The sequence below is a fragment of the Furipterus horrens genome, unplaced genomic scaffold (assembly GCF_987537825.1).
Source record: "Furipterus horrens unplaced genomic scaffold, mFurHor1.1.pri manual_scaffold_1, whole genome shotgun sequence".
In the NCBI taxonomy this organism is placed as follows: domain Eukaryota; kingdom Metazoa; phylum Chordata; class Mammalia; order Chiroptera; family Furipteridae; genus Furipterus; species Furipterus horrens.
Genome location: NW_028327171.1, coordinates 149,733,575 through 149,738,671, shown reverse-complemented (window position 1 = coordinate 149,738,671; position 5,097 = coordinate 149,733,575). Strand labels below are relative to the sequence as shown.

The 5,097-nt window shown below is 45.0% G+C and overlaps 1 pseudogene; it reads left to right on the top strand.

The window, feature by feature from the left end:
• The first annotated feature begins 725 nt into the window (after positions 1 to 725).
• Positions 726 to 3,748, top strand: LOC150022046 (CUB domain-containing protein 1 pseudogene; annotated as a pseudogene).
• Positions 3,749 to 5,097: the final 1,349 nt, after the last annotated feature.

The window sequence follows — 5,097 nt, the reverse complement described above, 5'->3', positions numbered from 1 at the left end:
ATGGACAAAGGGGGTCAGGATTGACTGTGGAAGAAGGGAGGGCTGGGTTGGGGGGGAGCAATGGGGGAAAAAGTGAGACAACTCTAATAGAAAAATAATAACTAAATAAATAATTTAAAAGTTTTGGAACTTGGACTCCACGCAACTCCATGGGACTCCATGAGACTCTAAATCCCATGCCTGTCCCATTGTCATTCTCTCTAGAATGCCACCACTGTTCTGAATAAAATATAGAAAATTTCAGCACCTGCCCAACAAAGTAAATTTGGAGAAAAAAGACTATCTATCTGAGATTTGGGCTGGAAAAGCCCATATTGAAAGTCCAAACAGAAAGATGGAGGCTTAGACTGACACGCTCGGTCTCCCTCTACAACTAGAAAGGAATACAACTACCTCAAAACAAAAGATAACTAGAAGTTCCAGAAAATAAAACTACACAGAACCCCTACATACGAAGTTACAAATCAGCGGCGCTCATCAGGCAGGTAAAAAGAGTGAAAGTGGGCAGTGCTGTTCCAGTAGCACCAGGGACAGCAGCAGGGAGAGCAATCCCAGCTGCAGTCGAGCCCCAGCGGCTCCAGACCCCAATGCTGGGAAAAGCAGCCACCGCATTGCCTCGGACGGTGAGGCCCAGAGGGCAGGAGGATGGATCCCGGTCTCCCAGCAGAGAATAACTGCAGGAATCCATCTTGGACTCCTGCCCCCACACAAAGCGCCACAGCACCATGAAAAAGGCTGCAGATCGCTGCCGATCATTGGGTAGTGATGACAAAGTGCCTCAGAGTGGCAAAAAAGGTTACGGATCACCACTGGTTGCTGGGTTGTGATGAGTACACAGGCTCCGTCCCCTATAGCTGGCCCAAGAAGCAAAGCAAAACACAAATGTGTCAAAATGAGGCAGACAACTATAGAAATCCTGGTGACGCAGCTCACCAGGCAACAGATGAAGAATCTGACAGATGAACAAATAAGAAATCTGTCAGAGGCTCAGTTCAGAGCTATTGTTATAAGGTGGCTTACAGAATTAACAAAAGATTTAGAAAAAGACGAGAAAGGATTGAAAACCACTCATACTGAAAGGAACAAAAACACATACAAGGCAACTGGTGAGGAAATAAAATCCAGAGTTCAAATCAATGAACCAGAACACAAAGAAGGAACAGTCACCAGTGCAGAGAGAAAAAACGGGAAGCAAGGAAAGTGAGAAGAGGATCAGAAACCTCTGGGACAGCTATAAGAGATCGAACATACAAATTATAGAATTGCCAGAGGGTGAAGAAGAAGAACTAGAAATTGAAAAATTAAGTGAAAATATAATAAAGCAGAACTTCCCAAACTTTGGGAAGGAAATAGACTTACAGGTCCAGGTAACACAGAGAGTTCCAGGAAAAAATGGACCCAGGGAGAACGACTCCAAGACACATTATAATCAAATTGTCAAAAGTTAAAGATAAAGAGAGAATCTTAAAAGCAGCAAGAGAGGAGAAGAGAATTATGTACAAAGGGGTCCCAATTAGACTATCAGCTGATTTCTCAAGGGAGACCCTGCAGGCAAGAAGGGACTGGCAAGAAGTATTCAAAGTAATGAAAATCAAAAACCTACAGCCATGAATACTTTATCCAGTGAAAGTGTCATTCAGAATAGAAGGGCAGAGAAAGTGCTTCCAGGACAAAGTAAAACTGAAAGAGTTTATTAGATCCAAACCACTATCATATGAGATGTTAAAGGGACTGGTTTAGAAAAAGGAGGATCAAAACTTTGAACTTTAAAATGAAAACTGCATCACAAGAACCAACAACAGAAACTAGGGAATCGAAACAAAGGCAAACTAAATAGGCAATGAGAGTGGAAAAAGAATTATAGGTATGGGGAACATATTTGGGGGAGGTCGGCAGGGAGGGGTAAGGGGGTAAGGGAGGGAGATGGTACAGGAATTAAGAAGCATAGTAGGAGGGAATGGAGTAGACAGGAAGAGGTTGAAAAGAACTATATGCACAACCAATGGGCATGGACTAAAAGGGGGACAACTGGAGGGAGGGGGGCCACCAGGTGGAGGGGAGCAGAGTGAAGAGGAATTGGAACAACTGTAATAGTATAATCAATAAAACATATTAAAAAGAAAAAGATAAAAAGAAAGTCCAAACAGGTTTTCAATAAGAAAAAAAGCACTAAACTTAAGCTATTTAACATAACCTCTTTTTCATTATTTGTTATTTTCATGAGTGTGAACAAAAGCGTGATGAAAGAGAACAAAGAAATTTTCTTGATACTAAGCACAATGAGTGACCTTTTGTAATTAGACCATGCAAGGGGCCTGGACAAGAATGAGTGTCATTAAGCCTGCCTTGGCTACTTACCAAATCATGAAGGGGTGTGATGATCTTTTTGATGTGTCAGCCTGGCTGGGATACAAAAACACAAGAGCTCCTTCCTCTGTGATGACTAACATGCCTGTGGATGAATGCTGAGAAAACCATAAGCTTCATGGACCATCAGTACTACCTCAGGGGGTCCTAGTCCCTCCAGATGCCAAGGAACATCCTCCAGCTGCCTGTGCAGCTCCATGACTTCTCCTGGAAGCTGCTGGTGTTTAAGAACAGGCTCATCCTGGTACAGGTGTTGGCCCAGAAGCTGCAGCAGCACACGGAGGAGCATATCTGCAACACCAGCTTCATCTACCTGGTGGCCAGCACTGGTCCTGGCCTGGACTTCTACTTCAGCTCCTTCTTCTCTGGAGGCTCCACTGAGCAGCTCCAAATGAAGCAGAGCATCTTGGTGCACCTTTGCCCCCAACTTCCAACAGGTGGTCTCCAAAGCAGGGTTTGGCTATGTCCTTCATATCCTACTTCAAAGAGGAAGGGGGTTTTCACAGTGCCCCCAGATATGAAAAGCAAGGTCTACCTAAGACCCCTAAGTGGGAATGGGGCCTGCTGTCCCTTGCCTTGGTGTTCTGGAACATCAGTGTGCCCAGCAACCAGGTGGCCTGCCTGACCTTCATAAAGGAGTGGACCAGCCTTTTCTACTAGACAGGGCATGCCTTCATGATCATCCAGGAGCAGTCATCCAAAGCTGAGGAGATCATCAGCTTGGAGGAGGTGTTCCCTGGGCCAAGTTCCCACCAACACAGCTTCTGCACCAACATCTCCAACTGCAGACCCATGAGTGGCAAGCAGCTGGACTTGATCTTCCAGGTGTTGCTTACCCTGAGAACTATAGATCTAACTGTTGTCTTCATCACCAGGGTGTGAGGCACGCCTTGCTGCAATTTGTGCTCAGACTCATCATTTGCTTTATGAAAAAAAAAAAAAAAGAAGAAGAAGATAAACGAGGTCCTGGTCATAGGTATCTACAATGATAACATCAATACCCAGATGCCAATGCAGCCAAGAAAAGATTCAGAAAGTACAAAAGGACATTGACTCCCTCATATATGCAGGCATCAAAGACACCATGGTATATGGGCATCTGCTGCAAGATTCCAGTGGGTCCTTCTTCTAGCCTGAGGTAGACACCTACCGACCTTTCCAGGGCCCCGTGGGGGACCGCCCTCCCTCTCCACTCCCCACATACACCAGAGCCCCGATTACAACATTGGCCCAAGAGGAAACATCCCCTGGCTTCAGTTCTGAGTCTGAAATTGAACTGTACACCTTCTCCCACCACAACAAGGGGAGCAAAACCAATGGGAACACAGAAATTCCCTTGTTGGATGCCCATGAGCCAAAGGAGACTGAGGACAAATTTTGACCCATCCCAAAGACTTGACATAAAGCAGAGAACTGAGACACTCCTGTAGGGTGCCAACCAAAAATCCTAAAGAAGAGGAACTATATGGAAGGAACAGCAGGAGGTTTTCCTGGACACCACCAATTTCTATCTCCAAGTGAACTCATTCTGATGAGAAGGTATTGAAAATGATTAATTCTGATCTGGATACAATTATCTCTGCTCATATCTTTCTAAATTCAGGTTGGGTTGTAAACCAGGCCATAATGAGAGAGAAGTATGAGTCACCCAGTACAGGCTTGCAACAGGCCATGGATTTGGATTTGGGCCTCTTCGGGGGACCATTATTCTGCCTGATATACTTTCCTGCCACTGCAGGGGAAACTACAAAATAATCTAGCTCACAGGTGTGTTTTGCTTAGCTGACAGAATCTATTTGAAGAATTTATTACTAACATTTAAAATGATAAAATGTTTACGTGGTAATCAAGATCAGAAGATCTGGCCATGCTGGGGCTCACATTCTCACCTGGCAATGAGTGGCTGCATTGAGAAACAGCTCTACCTTTAGCTGGGGCATCTGGTCTACCATTTCCCCACAGTCCCCACCACTCCCTATCACCTCCCACACTGAGGCCCAGTGTCTGTTGCTCTCCATCAGTTCTGCTGCAGGGTTGCTTTTCTCACAATGAAATGAAACATTTGGGACCAATATCTCCTATCAAATGAGAAGACAGGCCTTGAGGCTGGTGTGTGCTTCAGGACGTTTTCTTACACACAGCCTACATCCCTCATTTACTGTAATTACCTGCCCATCTCCTGTATGTATTTGGTTGCCTTCATGGGCCCGGCTCTTGCCTAGGAGAGGCAGATTGTGTTATGGCTTATCAGCACAGTCCAAAGTTTAATATTTTTGTTGCAAAGCCTTCTCTGAAAAATAAACCCACTTCGTTGTGCTCAGTAAATTCACGTTGAAAATGCACCAGCTAGAGTTGTTCATGGGCTACTCTGCTTTAATGAAAAGAAGTTTTGCAATCTCCTTAATGGCATGTATTTTAAGTCTTCTTGAACCTTTTCCAGAGGAAGAGTTGGTTTTGTTTGTTTGTTTGTTTGTTTTTCATTATCCCCTCAGTGCAACTATGGCACCTTTCCCTTCTGAAAGGCTGGCTCCTACCCTGTTACCCTGGCTTCCTGGCCTCTTCTGAGGGTCATTGGGTTGGTGCTCTGCCTTCAGCCCAGAGTGTGGCTGGCCATCTTTGGCATGGCCGTCTGTCATCACACATATCACCTTTAATGACAGGGATCTCACATGGCCATTTTCTTTTAACAGCGAGTACAAAACTGCAGGCCAACTTGCTGTCTTCCCAAGA